Raw genomic sequence first — 17,463 nt, 5'->3', positions numbered from 1 at the left:
CTACATAAGTCATGCTATGGAAAGAAAACTCTGATCTTAGAGACTACTAGGGCAAAGCAAGTTAGTGGCTTAATGGTCTTGTTATGTCACTCTAACTGCTACGTGGAGAATGGGTTACAAAGGAGAATAAATGCAAATAGGAAGAAAAGGAAGAAGAATACTGTTGTTAGGGCAAGAGAAGGTGGAGAACTAGATTGGGGTGCTCCTAGTAGCACTAGAAATGATTTCACTATTTACATATTTATTTTGAATGCAGAACTAGGAAGAATCTAGTTGTAAGGCAGAGGAAGTGATCCTGGAGTCCTGCCTTCTAGCATGAGCAACTGTATGAACAACAGTATATGTAGTTAGATATAGGGTGTTTTAGTCCATTTTTCTATTGTATTACACAATCTATGAGGTCAAATACTTCTGAAAGGGGAAGATGCTTATTTAGGTCAGTTTTGAGGTTGAAAAGCTAAGGTTGGTCAGTTGTATCACATTCTTTGGTGAGGGGTCATGACGGGTGACATCACAATGACTGAAGCACCTGTGAGATAGGTCACATGGCAGAACAGGAAGCCAAAGAGTGCAAAGGGCTTGTCTTGCTCCATTATAAAACCCTACTCTCAAAAAACCCCCTAGCTCCAGGAGAACTGCATGAATCCCTTCTGAGGGCAGCACCTGAAGTTACAATCACACCAAAACAAGAATATTCTGCATTGTTCGCTGGAGAATTTAAATAAATACTTATTCAAACAAGTGTAGGTTATAGAAGAATTTTAAGGCAGGATAGAGAATTCCCATATACCCTTTACCCAGTTTGCTTTAATGTCAAGTTTTTATCTAGCCTTATAGGACATTTATCAGGACTAAGAAATTAACCTTAGAAGAATATTATCAACCAAACTGCAGACTATATTCAGATTTCACCAGTTTTTGCATGAAAGTGATATTTCTGACCTAGGGCACAATCCAATATGTTGTATTGTTTTCAGAAATAACATCTCTTTGGTCTCATAACCCATGGTACTTCCTCAGCAGTACTCCTTTGTTCCTAATGAGCTTGATGCTACTGAAGAACAATGCTTAGGTATTTTGTAGTGTCCTCCTCAATTTGGGTTTGTTTGCTACTTTTTCATGATTAGGATGAAGTTACAGAATCTGGAAAAACACTGCACAACATGTGCTTTTCTCTACCTTTATGTCAGAGACACATGCCATCAATGTGGACTAAGATGCCACTGGAAGTATATGCCCAATATGTCTATTGTAAAGTTATTATTTTCCCCTTTCTATATTCAATTGATTAGAATCTAATCACTTAGTCCACAATAAATTAATACTCTAGTACAGGGAGAATCAGTCTCCCTTCTGGAGAAAAGATTATCAAATAATTTGTGGAAATACGTTACAGCCACCATTGTAATTAATAAGTACTTTCAAGAGATAGTTTTAGGCCATGAAATTATTCTATTTTTCTTTCAAGTTCCTCATCCACTAGCTGATTTTGCCAGCAGCCTTTCCCACTGTGGTTTTCCAGTCATAAGTCTTGATTTCCCTAATTCTTTCTACATTTATAATTTGGAGTGATGGTCTGAAAGCCAGGGATCAATATTTTTGCAGGAAGCTAATATCCTTTACTTCATTTTTTCTTGAGAAAACTAGGATTCTTTAGTGAGAAGTAATTCTAGCAACTCAACACTATATATATCTAACTCCTTAATTTCTTGGATTTTGTATTATTTAAGAGGGAATATAATTAAAATATGGTTCACTTATTTTGACTTTAATTCTATTCTTTAAAACTACAATAAGAAATATTGATTATTTCTCATTTTCTAGACAATAGTTAATAAAATTCATCTTAAAATTGTTTTGTTCCTGCAGAATAAATGGTAAATAGAAACTTTAGACTCATAGAAATAATATGAAATTCTTAGTGCAATGCAAATTTAATATCTTCACACAGTATCTTTAATTTACAAAGTATATAGGTAATAGCTGGAAAATTATTGAAAAGCAAAAATAAAATTTTTTCAACTATATTGTACTATCCAAATATAATTGTCTTATATTTTGGTAAATTTCTTTCTTTGTTTTTTTTTTTAAATAGCTATACACATGGATATGAAAACTGATATTTATACACATGATTAATAACTTATTTTAAATTTTATAGATTGGTTCTTTCTTTAATATAATATCATATATTTTCCATCTCACTAAATGCTGCTTAGATAGATTTCTACTATTTGCATAATAATTCATGATATGGCTCCATATTTACTTCATCAATCCCCTATCATTACCAATTTGGTTGTATCAAATGCTTTACAGCATTCATCTCTGCTTTCTAAACACGTTATAAAAGACATGATATGTGCACTGTTTCCTGTGATCTTTGCCTTGATTTGACAGATTGTTTACTATAATTCTTATAGTGAGACTGTAAACCTTAATGATTCACTTCGTTGATGAGCCTGTCAATGAGACAAGCAGTAACTATGCTATATGTCCAGGGAAAATTAAGGTGTAATTGCTCATCTTGCTTCTGCAACTCATGCCCCTCAAAGGCACTAAATTAAAGGGAGGCGTGGATGCTCTTGTTCTGTGCTTTTCTTTCTGATTTCTCCATCATGTCATAGCATTCAGCTTAGCATCTGTGCAATGCTCACATTTTTCTATAGCCTTTCTTAGCTGTACTTTCATGCATTCCTTGCAGGAATCCTAGCATGGGGATAAAAACGTTTCTAGTGCCTAAACCAGAAAACTAGCAAAAATCACTCTTTCCCAGAGTTTGGATAGTCTAAAGTAATGATTTTCAAGTAATACACTGGGTGTTCCTAGTATTTCATGAATTGGTACATATTTCCCTTTGATGATTTTAGTTTCATAAGGGGTTTAAGCTTTTCATGTCCTCTGTAAAATCCTACTAATGACAAAATTATTTATTGAGGTAAAACAAAAAAATACAGAAACATTTTAAGACAATCTATTCATCTTATTTTTAAATGATCGTGATTTTGATTATTTTTATATCCTTTCCCTATGGTTATAATTGTCTTTTTATGCTGATAAATTTGTTTTTTGTTTTGCAAAGGATTAAAAAGCTATTTTTTAGGATTCTGAGTTTTCCTAAGCATGCATATAGGGGTAATAATCTAAATTCCACCAACTGAATCTCACAAATGCTCATGTGGCATTTCCTGTCCAGGTTATAACTTCCTTTGTGATCACATCAATCTGACATCTGTGGCTGCCAAGTGGCACAGAATACTTCTCTTTCTCTGACCTTCAAATATGATACAAATTCTCTGGGAAGACACATAAGTGTGTTTAATGCTGCCTTGGCTACTGGTGCCAAGTGTCAAAATATCAATATCTTTTCTCCAGTGTTCCATATACTACCAAACCTTATGTTTGTTTCCTACCCCTATCTCTCTATCTCTTTCTGCATCTTCAAACATAATTTGCCCCCAGGGTCACAGTGAATTTCATAGAAAATATTCCTACAGTGTTTTCTGTAGGATCAGATTTGAGTCTGCAGTGTTGGATGCAGCAAAAATGCTTTTACTTTATTTTTCCCTTTTATCATCTTATCCATAACTCTTGCAGCTATGTTCTTCCTCTCTTAAAATTCCCTTCCCCTGGATGGGACAGGTATTCTTGCAAGTGATTGAGGCTCTGGCTGCTCCTGCTGGACCTCCTGTGCTCAGATTTCTGCTCTATTAATTACTAGCGTTGCGATTTTGGGCAATTTACTTTGTCCTTCTACGCCTTGGCTCCCTCTCTACAGTGGGAATGAGACTGTCTAGGTTTTTTAGGAGGAACAAATGCATTTGTACACACCAAATGCTTTGAATTACATTTGGCATTGTAAAAGCCTCAATAGATATGAACAGCTATTCTATACCTAGACGTGTCTGATCTCTCTGGTGGGTAAGACCAAGTCACATCTTTGGAGTTATGACTCATTCATACCCACTTCATATGTTTTTCCAATAAATATTGTTTCCAGATTAAATATTTTATGGAACTAAAGGAAATAATTTTGACTCATTAGAAATAATTGTTAAAGAATGAAAATGCAGTTGCAACTTATATTTTGATGCTGATAGCACGTAACTTTTATTATTTTCAGTTCCCAGGACAAACATTCTGATCTTAGAATTTGTGTCAGACAACTCAGAGAAGGGGCTACTTTTTGCTGTCACGCTGAGCAACTGCTGGAAAAGACACCAAGAAGGAAAGTGGATTTAAAACTTAAAGGGCAGAACATAAAACACATCTAACTGATAAGAGCAGAAACAAAAAGGTGTTTAAACTAAAGATAAAATGAAATGTTAAGAGTTCTGGGCTTCAGCCACATGAAGTCATGGAGCTTTAATTCTTGATGGGCAATCTGACAAGAGAGTAAATGAAGTTCCCGAAATCTGGGCTTCCTTCCAAAAAGGATTTAGGACTGGAGTGATGTGGAGGAGCAGTGCCGTTGAGGGCAAAAAGAACACTGAAGTCTGTGTATTTATTTTAAAGGGACTTTGGCCCCATTTTGAGCTGAAAAAAGTGGGAACTCTGGAGGTCACATGAGGTAGGTAAAACGTCTCTGATCTTAGCCACCACTCACTTCAGTGGTCTTCCTATACGAAACTGATAAAGATTCTTGACCTGCTTAAGTCTCAGTTTCTCTATAGAGAAGAAAATTTACCATTGCTGATAATGATGCGATGTGTAAAGATAAATAAATTACACATTGCATTCCATATGCAGTGTGTCTATAAGATTTTTCAAGGGCCTTTTGAATTGCTTGAAACACAAAATAATTTTTTCTCTTCAAGTTTTAAAGTAGGAAATTGAAACTAAGAATGATTTTAAAACCATAATTATAAAAGTCCTTTCAATCCTTTAAATATCCAGAATTATGTCATCTGCAATGTGGGCACATTTTAATAATTATGATATGATATCATGCGGTGCATCACAAATTAGCAGATTTAGGAGGCGACAGTTTAACAGTGAAGCATTTAGAATGCATTAAGTCTTGGATTAGTGTTAATTCATTTTCTCCCTTATTTCTCCTCCTGGAAGTCTTCAAATCTAGAAAGATGTACAAGATCAAATAGTTTAAGTCAGATGTTATCCAGGTAGTCCATATAATGTTGAGCACAAGAGCATTAAAATTTATTTTATCTTTATTACATTTTTTGTTTTACTATGTGGACAGCATTGCTGGACACTCTTTAAAATTACATATAGTAGCATTCAATTCTCCTAATAATCTAGTGAAATATTTATCCTAAGCTTTGAAGAAGAGATGAAAACATGAAAATGACAGACAATCCACCAAATCAATTCAGCGTTAGAATCAGGGTTTGAACACAAGGGTTTTGACACTGGAACCCAACCTTATCAATCAAATGGTATTGCTTTTGAGATGCAAGATATCAAAGTAGGCTACAGAATTATAAGTTAGATGTGCAATAGCACAAGGCCATAGGCTAAGCCTTTTTTCCAGTACGGAATTAGAGAAGAAAACAATATACTGATTACATAATTTTTAAAATATTTCTGAGAGTACTGTAATTATTAATGTATAGATCTTTTGCTTCTTTTGTTAGATTGATTCCTAAATATTTCTTTGTTTTCAATGCTATTGTGAAGGGTGTGATTTCCCTAATTTCTTTCTCAGTGTGTTTGTTGTTTGTGTACAGGAATGCTATTGAGTTTTGAGTGCTGACTTTGTATCTAGCTATGTTACTGAGTTTGGTTATAAATCTAGAAGTCTTTCAGTGAAGTCTTTGGGGTCTTCTATGTAGAGTATCATGCCATTTGTAGATAATTATAATTTAATTTTTTACTTTCCTATGCTTATTTCTTTTACTTTTCTCCCTTGTCTAATTGCTCTGGCTAATGAATCCAGAACTATATTGAATAGGGGTGTTTATAGCAGACATCCTTGTCTGTCTTCTGATTGCAGGGTGAGAGCTGTCAGCTTTTGTCCATTTAGTATGATGTTGGCTGGTGGTTTGTCATAGATTACTTTTATCAGATTGATGTAAAGATAATCTATTAAAATTTTCAGTAGGATTTTTATCATGAATAGGTGTTAGACTTTGTCAAATGCTTTTTCTGTGTCTAATGAGATGATCATATCGTTTTTACCTTTTCCTGTTGATATGGTGTATTACATTTATTGACTTCCATAAGTGGAACCATCCCTGCATTCCTGGGATGAATTCCAGCTGGTCATGGTTTATAATCTTCTTGATGATTTACTGCATCCTGCTTGCTAGTATTTTATTGGTGATTTTTGCATCTATGTTCATTAGGAAGATTGGCCTGTAGTTTTCTTTTTCAGTTGGTTCTTTCTGTGGTTTTGGTATCACAGTAATATTTGCCTTCAGAAATGAGTTAAGGAGAATTGCTTCCCTTTCAATTTAGTTAAAGAGTTTAAGGACTATTGGCATTAAATTGTCTCTAAATCCTCATGGATTTTTTTTCTTTATTTCAGAGCTATCATTTCAGAAATGTCACCTATGTGCCTTCCATTTTCCTCTATCTCCTTGTCTGCTGGACTTGTTCTGGTTGGGCTGGAGGTCTGAGGTTGTATTTTGTTTCTGTGTCATGTCATTTTCTATTTCAAAAGTTTTATTTTGCTTTCTGTGGTGATCCTTTAAGTTTTTGCAGTAGGTAGCTTTATCATTAATATCCAGGTCTCTCTAGGTAAAGTTTGTTCTTTGGGAATGTCTTCTCAAGGTAGAAGGTTCTTAGTTTATGTCTGTCTCAAGAGCCTACCCTGACAATTAATTAAGAGTGAGATATTGGTATTCTGTTTGGTTCAGTCCCCAGTCTTCTGATACTGGGTTGTGGTGGCATTATTACCCCAGAGCTTCCCAGTATTGTTCCAGAAGTGAGAACAACTAATTAAACAGCTATGACATCCTAGCTAAAGTAGTATAATGAGCAATAACATAGCATCTAGCACGAGTTAGACACTAACAAAGTGTGGATACTATTAATTTTGTACTTTTAAAAACCATAGGAGCAAAATCTAAAGTTATATTAAAGAACCAATTGTAAATTAAGAGCTTGTATACAAACATTTCCCTTTGATAGAGTGGTTTTACTCTGTGGTGAGGAAATTTAAGAATGACAGTGGATAAGACAAAGATAACTGTAAAAAGGTAGAAGCCAGGCTGGCAGGCAAAAGATAATCATGCAAGCTTTGGGAAATTGGAGAAAAGGACAGAAAAGGAAGAATGAAGGAGTAATGGATTATCTGAACTTGATCTCTGAGTTTGGAAGATAGCATACGTTTCTGTGGCTGGATTTCTCCCCAGCCATTTAGAACAGAGAAAAAAAGATAAGAAAAAAAAAAAAAAAAGATAAAGAAAAAAAGGGGAGGAAGCCCCCAAACACCATACTGGTTGTTATGGTTGATACATTGTGTCAACTTGGGGAGTCTAGAGGTTTGGCTAAGTGACTCAGCAGGAAGCCGGGGTGCTTACTTTGTATACATCCTGAGCCTGTGGAAGAGGAGGGCAAAGATTATGTGAGAGCTACACGCCCCTTAGGTGGGGGTAGCCTGTTTACAAAGTAAGGCAGGGAAAAAAGCTACTTGCCGCCATTCCTCCTTTTTTTGCTCTGGCTGCATTGCCGTTTGGCTGCCATTCCCCCTTGCTCTTGTCGCTTTGCTACCTTCTGCCTCAGAGCCAGCCAAGTATGGACTGAAACCTCCACAAACTGTGAGCTAAATAAAGCTTTCCTTCCTTCATTTTGGGCGTTGGGTATTTTGTCTCAGCAACGAGAGAAAAGTAACCAAGACACTGGTTCACCTGGTTTACCACCAGTTGGCTCGTATTGTTTCTGGTGCTTCTGACAAATACACACCGCCAGTCCTGCCTGTCCATCCTGGCTGGGGGCCCTGATGCGTGGCTGAAATTACCACCAGTCTCTGTGCCTTCCCACACAATTCACCTGGATCCTGGTAGCTGTGATAGGAGGGGCTGCTTTTATATTCTTTCTTTTTCCTTTGCCACAACATGTAGAATGCTGGCATAGGTAGAATTTGACATCTTGAGTGACAGAACAGGGGATCATATTAGAGAGATAGTATCTTACGTTTTCAATTATGGGATGCTAATCTAACTCCCTAAACTTCATAGTGATACTTTTAGGAACATTCATGTGAGAAAATATGTAATAAAATGGAGCCAAATAGTATATGTATATTATTTATTCAGTCTATCAGAGGTAGCATGGGGAGCATATGCAAATTATTAGACCCCTGTAATTATGCTGTGCCCTCTCAGAATGGAGTTATGGAGAAGTAATGAACTATAACATCACATAGATAGTCCCATTAGCTATGTAAAGGAGCCTGTAGGATTTTGCTGAGCATAAAAAGAAGCAAAACCTCTTTGTTGTTGCTATTTTTTGAAACACTTCCAAAAGGAATTAGGGTTATCCAGTAAAACAGTGCATAAGGGATAACTGTGCACCTAAAGCAAACAAAAAAAGTTCCTTAAGGCTGACAAAAGTATTCCTGAACAAGTGGGATATGGGCTATCTGTGAAATGAAGGACAACCACTGAACATATTGCAGACACTTATAGACATTAAAATTTATTACTGCTTTAATGAAGAGCTAGAAACCTGATTACATTTCCTGCATAGTTTCTAAAGTTTACTATATTAAACTACAAAAGATTCATTCCCATTTCAGAGTGTATATTCAATAAGTCCCAACTAATTACTTTTGCTGACTCTTTAAGTATGGAGTTAAAGAATTTCAATGCAATTTGCTCAAATGTTTTTTCACTCTTAAAATGTTTATAGCACTTTACAGTAATCCAAAATCTATGAATTTATCCTAAGAATATAATTGGAGATATGGGTAAGAATACTTGTGCTAGAACTACTTGTGATAAGCAATATCTGGAAACCCATGAAAGATTATAAATGTGAGATTTATTACTAAGCTATAATATCCTTATGATTACAATATCTCAAGGTACGTTACCCAGAGTCCATGAATCAAGAGATCCTGAGATGGCTTTTAAGGGCTAACCCTCCTTGGGACCCACAATCCAAGGATAGCAAGTATGAAGCCAGAAAGAGCGAGGCACAAAAGATGAGAAGAAATGCAGTAATGTGTCACTCATTAGCTACTGTTTGCCTCTAGCACAGTGGAGGAAATTATCTGAGGTAAGACTTGAGAGAAAATTTATCCTATTCCTCCTATTGTCTTCCTTTAACCCTGTCAAAGTTCATCCATCAAAGAGTTAATTCCCTAATTGCACCTTATATTATTTTATTAGCATAGAGGGAAGTATGGATTCTTCTCCATAACAGATTAGATCTGTGGCCAAAGACCCAAGGCCTTTGCAATGGACTCAGCCTCTAGATTGTCCCCGTGCTAAGCTAATCTTAGTAGCCCAGACTCCGAACTTCCCTGTGCTGGGTCAGCTCCAATGGCCTCAAACTCTGGTATGTATTGGACTGTCATCCACGTTCCATGATCAGGGTCTTGCAACAGGCCAATTCCTAATTATCATGCTGACACCTGAGGATCCAGTTTCTAGACTGGCCTCTGTGGATGTAGGTTCCATGCCCATTCAGCACCAGGCTGGCCTCTTCAGGTCCTGTCATCAGGCTCACTCAGCACCAGGTCAGCACTGTTATTTTCAAGGACTAGGCAATCAACTGAGGATACAGGGCCTAGGTCTGCCCAATCCTAAGATGTTCCTTGTGGTCCCATATGCTGTCAGACTCATGGCCCAATTTTATTCCAGTAGACTTCAGGGTTGGACTGGTCCTCATGAATTTAGGCTTCAGCACTGTCCTTGTGTCCACAGACCCAGCCTGGCCCTTGTGGATATAATCTCTAGGACATTACCTGCTCACTAACATCCAGGCTGAAATAAGCAGACCAAGGCTGAAGGCCAGCCCAGTGACTCTGGGACCAGGGTAGAATCCAGGATCTTAGGTTCTGGACCAGTTTTTGAGTCCCACCCATGCTCTGTGTACCAGCTCCAGGCCAGCCCTAGGCTATAGCAACATTCCTGTGTTCTTACAGTCCAGAAGACCCAAACCTCCTCCAGCAGACCCCAGATTCCACTTAATTCTGTAAATTTAGCAGCAGGCCAGATTCAAGACTAGACCTGGAGACTGAAGATCCAGCCAGCCCCCAAGGACACTGATCCAGTGTTGCCACTGTAGATTTATGCCCCAGATGAAACTCCATAGACATAGACTCCAGGCCAACCCCAATGGGTCCAGTTTCCAGGCACATCTCAGCATACCTAAATCCCATGCTTACCTACCTGTTGACTCTGCACTGGGCCAGTCTCCTCAAGAACTCCACCAGCAAGCTTGCCTTCAGACCACATCAAGTACCCAGCCCGGAATCTCTGGATAAGAAAACTTGTCAAGGACTTTTCAAGAAAAAGTTAACCTTGAAAAAAAAGGCAAAGTAAACGCAAACATAGCAGAAAGAGAAAATATCAAAAATTATAGCAGAGGGCTGGGGATTTAGCTCAGCGGCAAAAGCGCCTTCCTGGCAAGCGCAAGGTCGTGAGTTCGGTTCCCGGTACCGGAGAAAAACAAAAACAAAACAAACAAACAAAAAAAAATTATAGCAGAAGTAAATGAAATAGAGACTAGAAAAACAATTGCAAAGATCAACGGAATTCAGAGTTGGCTTTAAAAAATATAGACAAAATTTCAAAATATAGATAAACCTTAACTAGACTGTAAAAAAAAGCGAAGACTCAAATCAATAAAATCAGATATGAAAGAAAAGCTATTACAACAAAAATGCCTGGGAGATGTTAGCTAGTAGCTAGTGTTTTGATTTGGGATAACAAATATGACCTAAATTTGATAGTGGCTATAGTTGTATAGCTCTGTCAATGTGCTAAAAACTATTGTATCCTACATTTTAAGTTTATACATTGTGTAGTATATAAATTTTAGTTCAATCAAGTTGCTTTTACAAAGTAAAAAATACAAAGGATCACAAGAGACTACTGTGAAAAATAATATGCCCACAAATTGTGTAACTTAGGGGACATGAATAAATTTCTAGATACATACAACTCACCAAGATCGAATTACAAAGAATAGGAAATCTGACAGACAAATAATGAATAAAGAGATTGGATCAATAATAAAAATTTCCCCTTGAAGAAAATCCCAAGACCTAGGAACCTCATTGCTAAATTCTACCTAATATTTAAAGTACTAGCACCTATCTGCAAGTGCTTCCAAAAATTAGTGGAAGGTTTGGAGTACTTCCAAACTCATTTCAGAATATTAATATTACCCTAACACTAAACAAGGACATTATAGAAAAAGGAAATTACAGGCTGAACTCCCTAATAAAGTCAAATGCAGAAATCCTTAACAAAGAACTAGTAAATTGAAATCAGCAGCATAATAAAAGGATCATTCATAATAATCCAGTAGAATTTATCCTAGGCATGCAAGAATGATTAAACATATGCTAATCTATAATATCACATTAAAAGAATGAAGGGCAATGCCCTGTGATCATCCCAATAAGTACAAAAGTAGCACTGGACAAAATTCAGCATCTTTTCCTGACAAAAACTCAAAACATAGAATAAATGAACCTTAGCACACTAAAGTCTATGGATGACAACTCCATAGCTAACATAATTTAAAATGAGAAGTTTAAAGCTTTTTCTGTAAGATCTGTAAAAAGAATGATTTACTCACTCCTACCTTTATTCAATCTAAATCTGGAATTCCTAGTCAGTGCAATTAGGCAGAGGAAGAAATAAAAAGCATCCAAATTGGAAAAGAAGAAGTTATATGTCTCTGTTTGTAGACATTACAACCTTGTATACAGAAAACTCTAAAGACTTTCCCCCAAATTGTTCAAGATGACAGATTAATTCAATGAAGTTCTAGGATAAAAAGTTAGCATACAAAATTTACTAATGTTTCTATATACTGACAATGAATTATCCAAGAGGGAAATCAAGAAAGCAATTCCATTTATAATAATTAACAGATTCTTACTAATACTTTTAACTGAGAAGCATAAAGATCCACAAACTGAAACTATAAAGAATTGATAGAAGAAATTAAAGATGACACAAATTGATGAAAAGATATCCCATATTCATGGAGTGGGATAATTAATATTGTTAAAAGGTTCATACAAACTAAAAAGAGCTTGAAACAATGCAATATCTACCAAAATTTAATAACATTTCCCACACAGAAATAGAAAAGGAAATCCTAAATTCATATTGTACCACAAAAGAAGAAAAACTGTCAAAAATTTTAAGATAAAAAAAACTGGAGGTGGCCACTCTACTTGATTTCAAAATATATTGCAAAAAACTGGTAACCAAAACAGCATGATACTGACATAAAAACAGATACATTGAACAATGGAACAAAATAGGAAGCCCATAAATAAATTGACCTATTTATGACCCATTAATTTTAGACAAAATCACTGAGAACACACAATGAAGAAAAGACAATCTCTTTAATAAATATTGATAGAATAAGCAGATGTAATTGGATACATGCAGAACCTTGATCATTATTTAACACTATGTACGCATCAACTTGATAGGGATTAAAGACTCCAGACTATAAAATTGGTGCAATAAAGCACAGGGGACAGTCTCTAAGACCTTAGTCCAGGCAATGATACTTTAAATGTATAGTCAAAAGACATGGGTAGCAAAAGAAAAAATAGACAAATGAGGTTAAATTAGAAAACTACACATCCAAAGAAACAACTGAAAGGGTGAAGAGACAACCTACATAATGAAAGAAAATATTTGTACATCATATACTTGATAAGAAATTAATACCAGAAATATCTGAAGACCTTAACTCAATCTTAAAACAACAAATTGTCTATTTAAAAATTGCCTAAAGATATGAATGAACAGTTTCAAAGAAGACACATTAGCTGAAAAAATATGAATGAAAAACCTGCAACGTTAGTAATCACCAGAGAAAAGGAGATGAATCCACAATAAGATGACACCTCACATCTGCTGTCATGACCATTATCAACAAGTCAAAAGGGATAGCATGTGTTGCCTAAAATGTGGAGAAAACACAACCCTTTTATGCCAGTAATAGGACTCGGAATTAGTACTTCTATTATAAAATTGCTTGAAATTTTTCAAAAACTTAAAAATAGAGCTATTGTATGATTCAGCAATCCTGCTCCTGGGTATTACTATACATAGTGACAGATCTATATTTGTGATGGCTTGATTTGAAAGCTTTTTGACTTCACAACTGAACAAAAGTGATACACATTCAAGAGAAATTGCACGTCAAAGTTTGAATTTTGATCCTTCCACCAGCTAACAATATGTCACAGAATACACTCTCGGTGGTGGAACGTCCACTCATCCACATTTTTAGGAGAGTAAACAAACAAAATGTAATGTGTTGTTAAGCTGTGATGTCAAGTAGACAAGGCATTTTAAAATTATTTGCAACTTCTAATATTTTCAATTTATGGTGGATTTATTAGAACATATTTTTATCAGGAAATGAATCTATGTCCAAGAAGCATACTCTCTCCCATGTTCGTTGCAGCATCATTGACAATAACTATGGTATAGAGTCAACTTAAGTGTTTGTTATAGTTGAATGGATAAACAAAATATGGCATATGTCCAAATGGAATGTTGTTCAGCCTTTAAAAGAAAGAAGTTCTTTCATTTGTGATGACAGGAATGAAGCTGGAAGGCACTATCTTAAATAAAGTAAGCTGAGCACAGAAAGGAAAATGCAGCATGATTTCAAGTATAGGATGAATCTAAAGGAATTGATTTTAAAGAAGTAGAGAATAAAATGTTGATTACCAAGTTCTGGGTATATGTGTGGGTGAGGACTGGGGTGGTACTGGCAAAAGGATATTAAATTTCAGCTAAATAGGAGGAATATGCTCGAGATATGCTCCAAACTATGAGTATGGTAAAAACAATGCAGTGTTTTTTGAAAATAGGTAAGAGAATAGGTTTTAAATGCTCCCACCACAATAATCATTCTTGTGAGTCAGTGCATATGTTAATCACCTCAATATAGCCATTCTCCAGTACATATATATTTTAAAACAACTTGTACATGATACGCATATATGATTATCAATTAGAATAAAAATTATTTCAGTGAGAACATGTCATGATATTTAATACAAGAAGCCAGAATAAATCCTTAATAATATCTAATGAAAGGAAAGAGCTCAAAACATATTGGTTAATAAAAAAAATACAAGGCTGGAGATGTAGCTCAATCATACAACTCTTCCCTGTCTTGGATAAGAGTCTCAATTTAAAACTCTGATACTGTAAAAGTTTAGAAATCATATGTCTTGTATAAAGTATATTTGAAAAACACATTTATCTTTTTTTAAAAAAGAAATCCCGAGGAGAAGTTTTTAGAAAGAAATGTCAGACACTCAAATTTGAATATCATAATATTTTAAATTATTCTCAAATCACACATAGTTAATGCATTTTCAATCAGAATATCGTTTTTTTCAACATAATATTTCAAAGTTCATATGAAAGAGTAAATATGCAAAAATATGATGATAGTTATTTGCATAATTTTCTACACTCAAAATAATATCATAATGTGGTAAGAGTAGAAGAATATATTTTTTCGTAGAACAAAGAATCTGGAAATAAATCTCAGCATGATAAGACCTTGCAATGGGATAAGGATGTCCTTTAGTTTAGTCATAAAATGCTGATTGACAGCCTACTGGCAAAATTGTTTATGTAGAAGAGCAATAATAAACCTATATAGGTTATTGAAAATAAATCCTAAATAGATTAAATATCCAAATGTAAAAAGTAATGCAAACATTCACACATGTTAGGGAAATGTTAATATAACTGATACGGTTTGGATAAGTGTTTCACATCAGGCTCATACAAAGGTTTGTTCCCCAGCTCATGGTGCTCTTGGGATGCAGCAGAAACTTTAAGGGATGGGACCCAGTTCAAGGAAGCTGGATCACTGGAGTGTACCCTGGAAGGGAATGTTGGGACACCAGCTGCCCTCTTACTCTCTGTTTGCACTGTTTGCTGTTTGGTGAAGCTGATTCTATCATGCTCTCCTGCCAAAAATTACTGCCTCACCACCAGTCCAAAGGTAATGTTGCCAAGGGATGATGAAGTGCAGCTGCTAAAACTTTGGGCTGAAGCAAACTTCCTCTTTAATTTGCTAATCTAGGTTTCTGTTACAGTTTCACAAAGCTGACTAACACAGTAATCTTAAAACAGAACATTCCAAATGAGATGGGAACCCAGAACTACAGAAAAAAACTGATAGATTCAACTACATGCTAAAAAAATTCTTCTTCATGGGAAATAGTGTGGTAAACAGAGAACTGAGGCAATCTGTAGTCTAGTAAAGTATTTATAATTTATGTTATAGGCAAGGAGTAAATATTTATAATGTATAAATAACTGCTATGAATAAGGAAAATTAGAAAAAACAATTCATATAAAGGGATATGAAAATGTCAAGCAGGCTTATGAAAAGATGTTTAGATTTTAGAGGTGAGAACCATACAATGGGCAGCTACTTTTAAAACATCAAAGTAGCCAAAGTGTACAGAATAGCTAAGATTGCACGCAGGAAATGCCATAGGTAAACAGGTGGTACTATACTTACTAGGGGTATTCTCAATTTGGGAATGTGACTTCAGGAGAAATATAGTACTGAGAAGAAGAAATCTGCAAGGATTTTAATCGCAGCATTATTTGAAATGAGAGCTATATGTAATGTGAAGTACATCTATAGGAAAAATATAAAGCAAGATTAAAATATAGTACATTCATGCAATGGAATATTAAAAGACTATTACAAAGAATGAACCAAGTTTTGATGCATAATCTTTGAGGAGAAAGGAAAGTACATACCTTTTCAAAAACTGCAATCATATTTTTGTATGTTACCTGAGACCCAGAAATACATTGAGGAAACTGACAGCCTTCATAGAAGATAAGATGATATGGCCATCTAGAAAAAGGGAAAGACTATGCAAAATAGAGCATCAGGGGCAAAATGATTGATTGAGGACAAGGATTATACAAATATGGGTCTAAAAAGAGGAGTAATAAAATGGCTAAGCTGAAATTCACCACAAGACAGCAGAAATAATGATACAGAATACAGGTTTATTGGACTATGTGATAACATTGAGAAATACTTTCACAATGTCAAAATCAGTGCAGGAGAATGTAATAACCACAGTAGTCAAATAATGGAAATACTACAAATAGTTAAAAGGTGTTCTATATATAAAGGGCAGAAAAAAATAACAAAACATTTAAAGATACAATAAAAGAAAAACATTAACTTGCAAAACTCCAACTCTCTGGGTGTGAAAAGCCTTATCTTTCAGTCAAAAGCATAAAAACAAATTTATCTTTAATTCATATTAGTAAAAGTATGACTATAACAATAAAAATATTTCTGTGATCAGCCACTCAGAAAAAATTACCTAGAAATGAACAGAAATTATATTTGACATTGGGATACAAAATTGAGAAACCAGAGAGGACAGGTTCTTTTGGTCTCCAGGGAAGGTCTATTTAATCAAATAATTACAAATAAACACAAATGTAGCGCAAACAGAAGGAGATTAGATAGTTTGTGAGAATTTTGGGAAGATGAGATTACAGAACTAAAGTTGAAGAGAGTGAAAGAATTCACAAGGTAGAGGGGAAGCTGGAATGAGTACTGTATAAAGGCCTTGAACTAAAAGTTATCATTATATCTAGAATAGAAAGCAAATCAAAAGAATGAGGAAGCAAAAATATCCACTAATAGGCATCATCCCAGGATTCCAGTGCAATTATAATGGGATTAAATCTTTATGGCTTTTAAAATATATCATGAATATTTTTAATAGATTTGCATGTGCACCATCCATGGAATTATAGACTAATAAAATTTCTCAAGCCCATTTCAGAAAAGTTAAAATATCTGACTAGATAAATAACCCTGCAGAATCAGGAGATTTTAAAAGCACCTCATTGATGATAGCCACTCCAATTCATAAATAAACTCATTGTTATTAAAGGACAAATATTTAAATTGTGACCAATGAGCAAGATTACAAAGTGATTTTATGAAAAAAGCTCAATACTTAATCTAAATCTTAACAATAGCAAAACAAAACAGCAAACAGAATTTATTCAGGGTGGCAGCAAATATTGTAAATGAAAAATTGGTGCAGAATCAATTTAGAAGAACAGTATATTTTTCTAAATAAAATTATAAATTAGAAAAATATATTTATTAAAGGAACAATATGCTATAATGAAGTAGATCACGTTTCTGGGGATACACAGAAAGTTAAACACATGGTATTTATTAATATAATTAATTTAATTGCAAGAGTGAATGATAATATTACTGCGTCCTTGAGCCATTCTCCTTTTTACTCTTTCCACA

This window comes from Chinchilla lanigera, unplaced genomic scaffold, assembly GCF_000276665.1.
Source record: "Chinchilla lanigera isolate Chin_1 unplaced genomic scaffold, ChiLan1.0 scaffold00021, whole genome shotgun sequence".
Classification (NCBI taxonomy): domain Eukaryota; kingdom Metazoa; phylum Chordata; class Mammalia; order Rodentia; family Chinchillidae; genus Chinchilla; species Chinchilla lanigera.
This window is presented reverse-complemented; position numbering follows the sequence as displayed.